General features: G+C 35.7%; 1 non-coding gene across 1 annotated transcript; it reads right to left on the reverse strand.

Annotated features, from left to right (window-relative positions):
- Positions 1–1,049: 1,049 nt before the first annotated feature.
- On the reverse strand, positions 1,050–1,156 carry LOC121231062 (small nucleolar RNA R71). Its single transcript, XR_005929131.1, has one exon. It is a non-coding gene; the product is annotated as a small nucleolar RNA R71 (small nucleolar RNA).
- Between the last annotated feature and the right edge of the window lie 12,863 nt (positions 1,157–14,019).

Below are 14,019 nucleotides of genomic sequence, written 5' to 3' on the forward strand. Positions count from 1 at the left end.
GATTCAGAGTCAAATAACAAGTAAAGTCTAGGTGGATTTTTCCTTAGGTATTGTCTTAATCAATCGAATTTTTCTAAAAGCTTTTCCCCAATTTCTCTCTGTGCACTCTTATTTTAGTTAATTAATTTAGATAAACAAATCCCTTAATTTTTAGACTAGATAATAAAAAGAAAGTAATTACTAGTACTCTTGGTTCTTTTGGGTTCGATAATCCGGTCATGCTAAAGCTATACTACTATTCGATAGGTACACTTGCCTTCATCGTGATAATAGTTAGTTTCAAGAATGCTTAATTATAAATTTTTAAAACCTATTGCGAATATCACGTATCAAGTTTTTGGTGCCGTTGCCGGGGAACTAGGATATTAGGAACACTCGATTTTTATTACTTTAGCCATTTTACTTTTATTACAATTTAAATTTTTATTTTCTTTTCTAATTCTTCATTTATTTTCTTCTGACAGGTTTTTATAGTGTAGACTAGAAAAAACTTGTCAGGACCATTACTATTTGATAGTGAGATCGATCGCACAGTTTGTAGAAACCGAAGAGAAATAAGGCAAAGCTTATGATACACAGAAGAAGAGCAAGAGGACGATACTTCAACCACAACCGAGGAGATGGCTGAAAACCAAGAAAATCTGCTACCTCCTACGATTGTTGTTAATCAGAATCCTGCTCCACGTACTATGTATGATTATGCTAAACCTTCTTTAACAGGAACTGAATCGAGCATAGTTAGTCCTACTGTTGCTACCAATAATTTTGAATTGAAACCTAACACCATTCAAATGATCCAACAGTTTGTTCAGTTTGATGGTTTGCAGGACGAGGATCCCAATGCTCACTTGGCAAATTTTTTAGAATTTTGAGACACTTTTAAAATCAATTGCGTTTCTGATTATGCCATTCACCTTCGGTTGTTTCCCTTTTCATTGGGGAATAAGGCTAAACAATGGTTGAACTCGTTACCATGAGGGTCAATCACTACTTGGGAAAAAATGACCGAAATTTTTTTAATGAAATATTTTCCACTGGCTAAAACAGCCAAATTACGTAATGATATCTCCTCTTTTGTGCAGATGGATTTAGAAACACTATACGATGCATGGGAGAGATACAAGGATCTGTTGAGGAGGTGCCCTCACCATGGGTTACCACTTTGGCTATATGTTCAAACGTTTCATAATGGTCTGAATCCTTCGACTCGACAGATGATCGACGCAGCCGCTGGCGGAACCATCAATAATAAGACACCTGAAGATGCTTATGAATTTATAGAAGAGATGCCACTGAATAATTATCAGTGGCAAGTCATGAGGACAAGGCCAATTAAAACGGCTAGTGTTTTTAACGTTGATTTGATCATTATGCTCTCTAATCAGGTAGAACTTTTGAATAAAAAAATTGATGGTTTTCTTAGTTCTTCACAGGTTCACCCAGTAATGTAGTGCGAAGCAAATGAAAGTGGATCGAGCAATTTAGATTACCCACCCTATGGCCATAACATGGAGAACGAGCAGTTAAATTACATGGGTAATAATCCTCGATCTCAAAATAATCCTTATAGTAATACTTACAATACAGGTTGGAGGAACCACCCAAATTTCTCATGAAGAGGCCAAGGGAATTAGCGACCACCACCACCTCCAGGCTTCCAACAACCAGCCTACCAACAAGAGAAAAAGCTGAACCTTGATGAGATGCTAACAAAATTTCTACTCAATGTCAGAAACTCATTTTTAGAATACCAAGAAAGCACTTAAAAATCAACAAGCGTCGATCCAAGGGCTCGAAACTCAGATAGGTCAGCTCGCTAAATTGATATCTAAATGACCACAAGGTAGCCTGCCGAGTAACACTGAATCTAATCCAAGGGAGCAAATCAATACAATTACCATTCAAGATGAGGAAGGGTTAGTTGCACTTGAACTAGAACAGAGGCAAGAAACTGTGGTAAGTAAAGGGAAGGGTGAGGTGGACCACAATGACCAAAAACCAGTAAGTAAAGAGTACAAACCTTGTGTGCCATACCCAAACGCGACAAGGAAAGACCGTATAGAAGAACAATTCGGTAAATTCCTTAAATTATTAAACAAATTACATATTAACTTACCATTTATTGAAGCTCTTTCGCAGATGCCAAACGCAGTCAAATTCTTAAAGGAGCTTTTAACAAATAAGCGAAAGTTGGATGAGGCGTCACATGTGGAACTAAATGCGGTTTGCTCAGCCATACTATAGAATAAGCTGGCTAACAAATTAAAAGAACCAGAGAGTTTTACGATTCTCTGTTTAATTGGTAGCCTAGATGTTAATAATGCTTTGGTTGATTTAGGGGCTAGTATCAATATCATGCCTTACAAAATGTTTAAACAACTAGGTCTTGGGAAACCCAAACAAACTAGGATGAGTATTCAGTTAGTCGATAAAACAATCAAATTTCCTAGGGGGATTATTGAAGATATACTCATTAAAATTGACAAATTTATATTCCCAGTTGATTTTGTTGTTCTAGACATAGAAGAGGATAATAACGTTCCTTTAATTTTAAGGAGGCCCTTTTTAGCAACTGCTAGACTCATACTTCGTGTGGGAGATTAAACAATCATCCTTCAAGCTCGTAATTCGAGTAACACATCAAAAATGAAAGGTGGTTGTATAAATCATTCTACTAAGACTGACCATGTGGTGCAACCTACTTTACAGGAAATAAGTTCGAAGAACCTACTCGAGCCATGTTCAAGCAACAAAAAAGGACCTATCTACGAAGAACGAAAGCTACAAATCGAGAAACTAAATGAATGGTAGACACAGAAACTGAGAACACTCGATAAACCAAAACTGAGCCAGGACGAGCTCAATACATCACCAAATCAACTTAAGGTTGGAGAAAAAGTACTACTAGATGCAGCAGATCCTCGCATTACCACTTCTGAACCTAATAAAGAAATTCCTCTCACGGTACTCAATATTTTTCCATATGGTACAGTCGAGGTAATTCACCCCAAATTTGGAACTTTTAAGGTAAACAATACTGTCTTAAACCTTATATTGATAAAGTTGATAGTAGGGATGAGGAGTGTAAACTCCTCGAGCCACCATGATCACACACCAGAGAGGTAAGTCAAGCTTAGACTATAAATAAGCGCTTCTCGGGAGGCAACCCGAGCACTAACAGTAATGATTTATTTAAATTCTAGTTTTTCACATCTAACTTACTAACTGAGTCTTGAAACATAGGGTTTTCCCATCCACATGTCCAGGCACACGAGCGTGCCTTAGGCCGTGCTCACACCACAACAGGAGACACGGCCGTGCGATACGGTCATGTGAAAACAGGGCAAAATTTTTTCCCTAACACGGGATGCGATAAGTTGCCACGGCCGTGCGACATGACCTTGGACGAAACTTCCAAAATAACACGGGCATGAGACAAGCCCGTACCTTGAAACCGTGGTTGAAACTGAGAATTTAACATGGGCGTGTGACACGCCCGTGCCATTCACCCGTGGTTGACACTGTCAAACTAACACGAGTGTGGGCTATCATACATGGGTATGGGAGAAGCGAACGAAGTAAGACAAGGCCGTGCGACATGGCCGTGTGCACCCATACGTCCAAGGAACACGGGCGTGGGGAAAATGTCAGACGCGCCTAAATTTAAAAATCACGAAACACACGGGCAAAAATTAGGGCACACGGGCGTGCCCCACGGCCATGTGCCTCAAAATCTATATAAACCCCTCACTATTCATCATCTCCCTCCCCAAAAATCCCTAACCCTAGCCGTTGCAACTCCACACGCTCTACCTGCGACGCCCGTGCCACTTATAATACTATTTTCTACGACCCAAGCTTCTCCTTTTTGTGTTTGTTTACTCTTTTCTCTCTATTTTATTTAAATATTTTGCCTATTTCATGTTTTCTCTGATCCATTTGACTATTTTAAGTGAATAGTCATAGTAGAATAATAGAAATACTAGTGCTTATTATTAAAGAATTTTGCCATTTTTTCATATTACATTCATCCATCTTTCTTGTTTCCATGGATTTTATTCTTACCTACATGCATTCATACATTATATATTCCTGTTGTATTATTCTCATAGTCCCATTTTAATAACTTGATATATTTGTTTTAGTTGTTTTAGTTTTGTTCTGTTCATCTAATACGTGAGTCTCATGAAATATTCCTATTTAGTTTTGTGTTTCCATGCTATTTTTGGGGCGTATTGGTTGAACTTCGACTTTTCAATGCAGGTATACAATGTCATCGTCATGTGGTAAGAAAACAGCTGTCCCCGCCTCGAAGAAAAAGAAAGGAGCACCGTCATCCTCCGGTTCTACCGCGGAGATTAGGCACCCTTTCCTCGAGTTCCCCTTGGAACCTCAGGAGGAGCTATTTTAGATATTACGAGCCTGACCCCTAGGTGTGGGCCGCTGCATTAACTGGGTCGCACTTGAACAAATTCAGATGGCTGACGCGGTCTGATCCCTCTTGATGACTGAACCGTGGGGGCTCTTCTTTGAGATCATCGAACCGACATACCTTGAGCTCACGATGAAACTATGCTTGACCTTCCATCTCCAAGTCATCATAACAAACTTCGACAATCCTAGAACGGTCCAGTTCCGCCTTGGTGGTCTAGTGCGCCAGTTGAGCGTACCGAGTTCAGGATTGCACGAGGGCTGTACACGGAAGAGTTCATAGACGACAATGAACTCGACACCCTCCACCGCCACATCCACTACTCTCCCTCAAAGTGTTGGAAGGACATCGTCCCTTCCTCGGCCTCCTATGATCCTAACCACTCTAGGCATCGACCCTCGCCCCATCCCTGCGATACCTACATGTCATCTAGGCCCACACTGTGACGGGACGACAAGAGAGCACCGGCGTCTTCAACACTCACGACATCTATTTCCTATGGAGCATGGTGAATGGGCACGTCTTCGACCTTGCTTACTTCATCGCCCTCACCATCCGCCATCAGACTTGATTGGCTCGACACTTTGGGCTTCTCAACACAGGAGCATAATCATCCACCCTCACTCTCATCGGCCAGATGTCCCCATAGGGCATCTCAAGCATGCTAAACATGAGGATGATCAAGAAATGACGTGGCACCTACCCTCCTCAGTACCCCATCGTCCAATCCACCGAGGAGGAGGACCCAGAGGACATTACTGATGATGTCCCTCTACGTCATGAGGACCAACCATCTCAGCCACCACCCATCCATCGTCCAGTTCATGTGACGGCTTCATACTCTGTCATCTTTGAGTGCCTTACTCGATTTGAGCAGTAGTGTTTTCAGCGTTTTGATCACATTGATGCTACACTTCATCAGATTTGCCAGTACATTCACATCTCATCGCCACCACCACTTCGTGAACCATTCAGTGATGACGATGTTTAAAAACTTTTTATTTATTTATTTATTTATTTTCACTTTTATCTTTATTTATCTTATTTAAGTACTTTTTTCATTTTCCTTTATTATTATTTTAATTTTAGTTTTTATAATTTTTATTGAATAATTTATAGTTTCGGCTATTTCATTAAGTAATTATGTTTCCTTATATTTCCTAAAAAGTTCCTGATTCTATCACAGTTAGAAAGAGCTCCAAAGCTCATCATCGCATAGGAACTAAAAACTCCACTGGCAAAGGTTCTCCACGACTGCCATGTCCTGCTCGACCACGACCATAGCTACCACCAAATATAATATTCTTTTGGCGCAAGACTTATGGACTAATGAACCTCTACCACCACTGGAGTATCCTCCTCCACTCTCATCATTACCTTGGCCGATTATTCTCCATAACTCCAAATCAAGGAGTTCATTCATCATTCAGGAAGTTTCACTTCTCTCCCTATCTTATGATTATTTATCTATATTTTTTAATATATCTATCTTTGTACATTGAGGGCAATGTACATCTTAAGTGTGGGGGGTCTTTCATATCATCATTAGAAATCCCTGAATTTTGTATTATTCTCACGTGAATCACTCATCTTACTATTAGAATGAATTTTAATTAATTTATGATTTTATTGATATGTCTTGAATTAAAACATAAGCATTTATGCATTGATTGTTTAAACTTTAAGACATTAGGGAATCAATCATGATAAGTTTATTTTTGAAGAATTATAAACTTTTAGGTTGTTTCCCTAAGTTTAAGTATTATCATGAGTTGAAATTCACAAGTTTAAACATCAAAAAGCCATAATTTTTGTGAGATCTTGAGCCTTTAGAGCATATTTTATTTCTTTCATGCTCACTTTTATTATGAGCGCGTCAGTATTGATTTGTTATTCTAGAACTTGCTTGATCATGCATGTCAAGACCATACCATTTGATTTGATATGTCAAGATGATAAAGGCACTTAGGTTTAACCCACTCACTCCACAAAATCCTACCTTCATAATTGATCCTTAGTGAACCCCTTTGAGCCTAACAAGCCATTAATTGATTTACCCTCAATATTAACCCATAACCCATTATTGTTGAAATCCCCTAATTTGATCCCTATTTTTGTCGAGATTTGATTTAAACTAATTGCTTAGCTATGTTTTGCTCTTCTATGTATTTGACTTGTTCTATTATATATATACTTCAATACATATTAGTAGTAGTTTGTCATTTTTAAGCTTGAGTGTTAATTCCATTTTTTGAGAAGAAGTTTACTTGTATTCAACTGATGACTAGTTATTTTTCTAGCTAGGTAATTTTTCAATTCAATCTCGATTCTAACCTTTTCCTTCAGCTTGTGACCACACCCCCTAACTAAAGCCATGTTACAACCCTCTAAAGATCTTTTCGATTGATGTATCAGCTCATTAAATAGTGGTAGAGATTTGATTTTCAAGCAAGCCTATGGTAATAACTTTTCATATTGACTAATGAGTGCTTTAATTGATGTCCTTAAACACCTAGAGTGATTTGAATGAATCTTTAGTGAGGATGTTAAACTCTATGATATTTTGATCAAAGGTAATCACTTAGATAAGGGGAGACACCTATGTTTTCGTGATAAAATACTCAACTTGGAATGTTTGAAACTTTGATGTACTTTTAGTTGAATTTTCAATTTATGAATACTTATGGATTATTTTGAGATATTATTGATAGGGATTATAAATTGAGAAGAATTTATTTTGATTGTGAGTTGAGGATTTTGCTTGAGGACAAGCAAACGCTTAAGTGTGGGGGTATTTGATAAACCGTAATTTATACATATTTTTATCCCATGCTTAACACATTTATGGATGATTTCTCTTTAGATTTGGAGAATTCGATGCTCCTAATTCTTTAATTTCATGTTTTATACTTAGGTGAGCAAAGGAGAGTGAAAAGAGCGAGAAACAGGTCGAAATCGGAGAAAATGGACCCACATGGGAAAGCAACATGGCCTGGACTTCCTCACATGGTCGTGTCTATTTGGCAAGATCGAAGCACGACTTACACATGTAGACTACACGCCCATGCCTATTCAACAGCCTTGACCACGGGCTAGAGTAATCGTACACGGGCGTGTCCCTACCGGGCCCAAGTATAACCCTATTCAGAAAAGGCCAATTTTGAGGGCTCTTAGGCATTCTAAAGCTTATTTAAACACCTGAGGTGGCACTTAAGAAGGGGGACGCGGAGTAGGAGGCAAGGAATTACTCAAGGGAAGCCAATTGGTCCATTTCAGAATTCGGATTCATCATTAAGACTGAAGATCTCCCTTCAATTTCCATTCAGGGGTTTTGGGTTTTCTTTATATTCTGTATTCATTATTCTTCTGAGATGTTTTCTTCTATAATTATGAACTAAACCCCTAAATACCTAAGGGGAATGAAACCTAAGACGGATCTTGTTATTATTATCTGAATTGTATGATAAATATTTGACTTGTTCTTAATTCTTGTTTTAATATTCTAGGATATGGATTCGAGTTAATGCTCTTATTTAGAGGAGGAATAGACCCTGTCTAAGAGTAAATTTTTCATAATTAAGCGGAGTTGATTGCACGCCTAGAGATAGGGTGATAAGATTTTTCCAGGTTAGGGTGAAACTTAATAAGGGGATCCATAGATCTAGTTAATACAACACTAGGTGTTAATTAGAAAGAGATTTCAGTTAATCAACCTAAGGTTAAATGTTATTATTCTCGAGAGAGATAATAATATAACTTAACGATTTCTACGGATTAAGTCAAATGAATAAATCGTTTGATTCAGAGTCAAATAACAAGTGAAGTCTAGGTGGATTTTTCCTTGGGTATTGTCTTAATCAATTGAATTTTCCCAAAAGCTTTTCCCCAATTTCTCTCTGTGCAATCTTAGTTTAGTTAATTAATTTAGATAAACAAATCCCTTAATTTTTAGGCTATATAATAAAAATAAAGTAATTAGTACTCTTGGTTCCTTTGGGTTCGACAATCCGATCTTGCTAAAGCTATACTACTGTTCGATAGGTACACTTGCCTTCATCGTGATAATAGTTAGTTTCAAGAACGCTTAATTATAAATTTTTAAAACCTTTCGCAAATATCACGTATCAATTATCTTAGATGCATCATGTTTTGATAAAATAAGTAAGGCTTATATTTGGTGATCGACATTAACAGCCGTTGTACTGAGAGGCTGAATTAACCGGGATTTCTTTAGATTTGAATTTAGAAAGAAAAATGTCATCAAATGTCATCTGGACAGGAAATTATATAGGCCAATAAATTGTGTCAGTGAATAATTTTAAACATTTGTCTACACCTGAGAAAGGCAAATGCCCTAATTAAAACAATAACACTGGATTTACGGAGTGAGATCGAAGACACAATTGTTGGATCTGAAGTTATTGCGCTTGATAGTATTTCTGGTACGTTCTATCCCTTTGATATTATTTATTGTATATGCACTGATTGATATTGGATCAACTTACTCATATATTTGCACTGGACTAGTAATGGATAAGGATCTACCTCCTAAGTCAACTGAGTTTGATTGCCTGCTGAAAATCTATGACTATGATTTTCCTATTGATCTGATGTTACTACCATTTCATGAATTTGATATTATTCTGGGAATAGAATGGCTAAAGTTATATGATGCTATAGAAAACTGTAGACTGAAATGAATTGATTTGAAATGTCAGACTGTTGAAATGAATATAGTTGAGTCAGATAAATTAGATAGTACAACTGGAGTTATTTCAGTTATATCTGTACAAAAAATAATGTGAAGAGATTGTAAAACATTTCTAGTATATATATTCTTGATACTCAAGAATTGGGATTAAAGATTGATCATGTACCGATTGCCAGTGGGTTTCTTGATCTGTTTCATTAAGTATTTCTGAGATTTCTGCCTAAATGTGAAAAATGAAATAAATCCAGGATAAAGAATAAATATCTTTCTTATCTCATATAGACAACTTGTTTGATCAGTTCAAAAGGTGTAACAATGTTCTCGAAGATAAATATAGATTCTTTTATTATCAATTGCTAGTTAAAAATTGTGAAATGTTGAAAACTGCTTTTCGAACTCAAGGCGATCATTATGAATTCTGGTAATATTGTCTAGACTAACTAATATCTCTATTAATTTATGAATTTGATGAATCAAATTGTTCAGCCTTATATAGATATTTATATATAGTTTTAGTTATGTATATTGATGACATCCTAATCCACTTTAAACAGCATCTATGCACGCTTAACAAATGCGAGAAACAATTTATGTGGAAATTAATAAATGCGAGTTTTGGCATAGCGAGGTTGGTTTTCTTGGTTATGTAAACATGGTATATAGGATTCGTGTAGATCTGAGTAAACTTTCTTTTATTGTTATATGAATACTCTAAAATGTCTTCGAGAGTTGGATCAGCTGAAAGCTTTATTGACAAAAATTTATGTACTAGTCCATCTTGATTTGGGAAAAAAATATGTTGTTTATAGTAATGGTTCTGTATTAGCTAAATTGAAACTAGAACGTTGTTTCTACAAAGAATTCAGGAGTTGCAAGATGATGACCTGAAAGCTGATGGTTAACCGAGAACAGATACATGGTGATCAAATCACAGAATTCAGAACTTGTATTATTGATAGATCGTATTTTCGTAATAGATTGTGTTTCGAATAATCTAGAATTAAAATAAGACAATATCATAGGTTTACAGTACTGCGTACTCCATTCATACGAGTAATACTAAAATGTTTTGTTCTTTGAAACTGATGTATGGTTGGCTAGGTAGGAAACACGAAGTTACAAAAATTGTGATACTCGAGCATCAAGTTCGTGTAGGTTATTACAACCACTTATGATTCTTGAGTGAAATTTGGGAGCAAGTCATAAAGAATTTTGTATCTGGATTACTTGTGACGCAAAGAAAGAAAAATTCAATCTGGGTTATTGTTGGCGGTCTAATGAAATTGACTCACTTGATTCCAATCAGAACAAACTACTTACTAGAAAAGGTATCAATGATTCTCATATTAATCAAAATATCGTTGTCTATTATTTCCAATAAAGATCTGAGATTCACCTCGAGATTTTAGGGTAAACTTTGTGAGGCTTTAGGTATTAAACTTAACTTTGGTAAAACATTTCATCTATAGACAGACAGACAGTCAGAACAGGTAATACAAATTCTAGAAATTAAACAACGGTATTATATTCTTAAGATTAAAGGTTTCTATGAAGAATATATACCGTTGATAAAATTCGCTTGTTATAGCAATGGCCAGGCTAGAATAAAAATGACACTGTTTGAAGCTTTTCACGAACGAAATGTAGGATTTCATTATACTAGTCAAAATGGAGTGAGAACAGGTTTGTGGTGATAGATTTGATTTGAACAATAGAAGAATCTTTTAGAATTCAGTAACTTTAGTTAAGAAATTTGGAGGACAAAATTTTCTAAGCGAGAGAGTTGTAACAACCCATTTTTTAGTGGTTTTGGGACTGTAAATTTGATGAGTAAGTTTGTAAAATTAGTCTTTAGATTATACGAGTCAATAATAATTTTTATATTAAATTTTGATTTGATGATTTTTAATTAATTGAATTAATCGTTAGTATAAGTGGTTTAGTCCAAAAGTCAAGTGATTTTTAAAAATGAGGTATTGGGACTCATTTCTGTAATTTAAGACCGTAACTATTTTTATTAAATGTTTACAGAGTTGTACTATAGGTGCATTGAGGTTTTGTTCGATAATTTTGACGATTGCTTGCTTGATTAAGTTAAAATGATTAAATTGTAAAAGAGGTAAAAAGATTAAATTGTAAAAGAGGTAAAAGGATTAAATTTTAAAGAGGTAAAAGGATTAATTAGTAAAGGGACCAAAATGGTGATTAAACCTTGGTCAAAAAGTGCAAGCGGTGGTGGATATGATTAATCCATTAGCTTTTGGTCTATTTGCTAATTTAGTCCTAATTAGTTTAGGGTTAAATTGAAATTAAGTTTGTTTAGTTAAAAATTTAAAATAATTTAAGGACTAATTGTGCAATTGAATCCCCTTAGATTGTAATTATACCATATTCTCATTTGATGGAAAAATATGGACATGTTTTAATGCTTTTATAAGTTATAATTGAAAGGTTAAGTTTGTAAAAAGTTAAATGGTAATTTAAATTAAAATATTACAAGGATAATATCATCATCTTCATTTGTCTTTTTTTTTTCTTTTTTTTTGTTTCTGGTGGTGAAGACCAAATGACCATAGTAGAGGTAGATAAGCTTTCGACCAAGCTAGGGCTCCTTGATTTGATCAAGAATGGGTTGAAAATCAAGGCATAGAGAAGTTGCTAAATAGTCCCTGTACCTTTGTCATCGTTACAGTTTAGTCTAGTAAGTTCATTCGGTTTGATTTTAATACATTTTAAATGTATATTATATGAAATTAATTGTAGAATGATGGATAATATTAATGTATGTATTTAGGAATGGAAATAATGAATTGATATGATATCGATCATTTATTGAAATATTCTGAATCGATGATCGTTGGATAGAGTACGATTGGCATGCTAATAGGTTGTTTTGTGCGCAGTATGGGATTGGTATGAGATGTGATGATGATTTTTTGTATATCCTCTATTCACTGAATATATCGAGGTCCTGCATCTGTTGCGGACTATCGTGTTATATTATAGTGTTTTTCTGATGTGTTACGAGCTCGGATGTTAGCCTACGGGCTAGGCACTTAGTGCCGAGGTGTGTTATCGGCTGGATTGGCTCATATAAGCATCTGGTGTGTTCTGGATGGTTAAACGTGTACTCGTATCCATATATCGTTCATCGGGCAATGTTTTATTGATCACTGAATGTTATTGACATGTGAGAACTTGATTTGTACTATTGTTTGAACATTACTTACCTGTTGTGAGCTGTGATTGACAGGAACTCTGTTAGTAACCTTGTTATTTGAATTATTATTTTTAATTCAGTAAGCTTTATTATTTAATCAACGAACCTACTAATCTTTATGTAAGCTTACTCGTGTCCTTGTCTTTTTATTTGTAGATTACATTTTTGTGGAAATTGGGAGATAGGATCAACTCAAAGAATCACACTATCCGAGAATCTTTTGGTAAAGTTTGACTATAACCTTGGCCTCTATGGCATGTAATAGGCTAATGGTGGATGTTTTGTGATAGTCTTAGGCATATATATGGTAGCCTGATGTATATTTATTTTTTTTTGTGTCAAGTTGTTAAATGAGGCATGTATGCTTAATTCTAGTGAAGGCATGAATGGTTGATGCTAATCAAGCATGAATTGGTAAGTTTTGTTATTTGATGTGGTATGCATGGATAGCTTGAAAGTTTAGCTTGATAACAGTTTGTTATGTGATTGAAATGTTGTGTTAATGGTGGCACATTGGTTAGACACATAGGATGGTTGATTAACTTGATTTGAGTGGTTTAAAATGCATTCCAAAGTCTTGTGAACATGTGTGTAAGTGTATAATTAGATCTCTAAGCATTTGGATGTGAAATGAGCATGTTTTGGAACACTTTTGGGCACACACACTTAGGACACGGACTGTCACACGGCCGTGTGTCACACACGGGCAACCCACATAGGCATGTCCCCAAACGTGTTAGGTCCAAGGTTCACATGGGCTAGCACACAGCCTGTGACATAGGTAGACACACAAGCTGAGACACAGGTGTGTGAGGCAAGTTAGTGAGCTCCATGGCCTGAGCACACGAGCATGTGATGTAGCACACGGGCATGTGGGATAGCCACATAGCCACGTCAGGAGCGACATGATTTGGGCTATGTCATATGGCCGTGTGACCATTGATTTGAAAATTTTCAATTTTGCCCCAAATCTTTTGTTTTGTCTCGAATTGGTCCATGATGGTTCCTAATCTATTTTAAAGGCCTCGTAGGCTCGATTTAAGGCCCATAAGTGTAGGTTCCACTTTGATATAAATTATTTATGAAATTTCATTAATTAATTTGGTAACTTGATGTTATATATTATTGATTGTTCTAAATCATCTGATAATACTCTGTAACCTAATCTGGCGATGAAAGTGGGTTATGAGTGTTACATTTATTCAATCCTCTACTAATCGAAATACTTTGTTATCTCCTTTGATTGATGAGTGCAGTATGCTTCTCCGTTCTATGAATTCTAGATGTTAGACACATGTCTTTCAACAAAGGAACAAGAGTGCTGATGCTTTAGTCCACCTGGGCAGTAATTTTCATTTGTCATGTTTTTTTAGATGATGCTCTAGAGGTAATTATGTATCGAACTCTACGTTAGTGTTTTTGTTTTTTTTTAATAAACATGCTATTTTCTTGACAAAAAAAGTGGAATTATTGATATTGGACATAAATAAAATTTAATAAGAAACTACAACAAAGAAGATGAGATTTTCACTTTTTTTTCTTTTATAGAAGACTAGACTAGAAGAAAATATACTTATTGAGGTTTTTATTTAAATATTATTATTTTTTTCTCCTGATTTTGGAATTATTTCCATGTGACAATTTTTGCTTTAATTT

Source organism: Gossypium hirsutum, chromosome A06 (genome assembly GCF_007990345.1).
Source record: "Gossypium hirsutum isolate 1008001.06 chromosome A06, Gossypium_hirsutum_v2.1, whole genome shotgun sequence".
In the NCBI taxonomy this organism is placed as follows: Eukaryota; Viridiplantae; Streptophyta; class Magnoliopsida; order Malvales; family Malvaceae; genus Gossypium; species Gossypium hirsutum.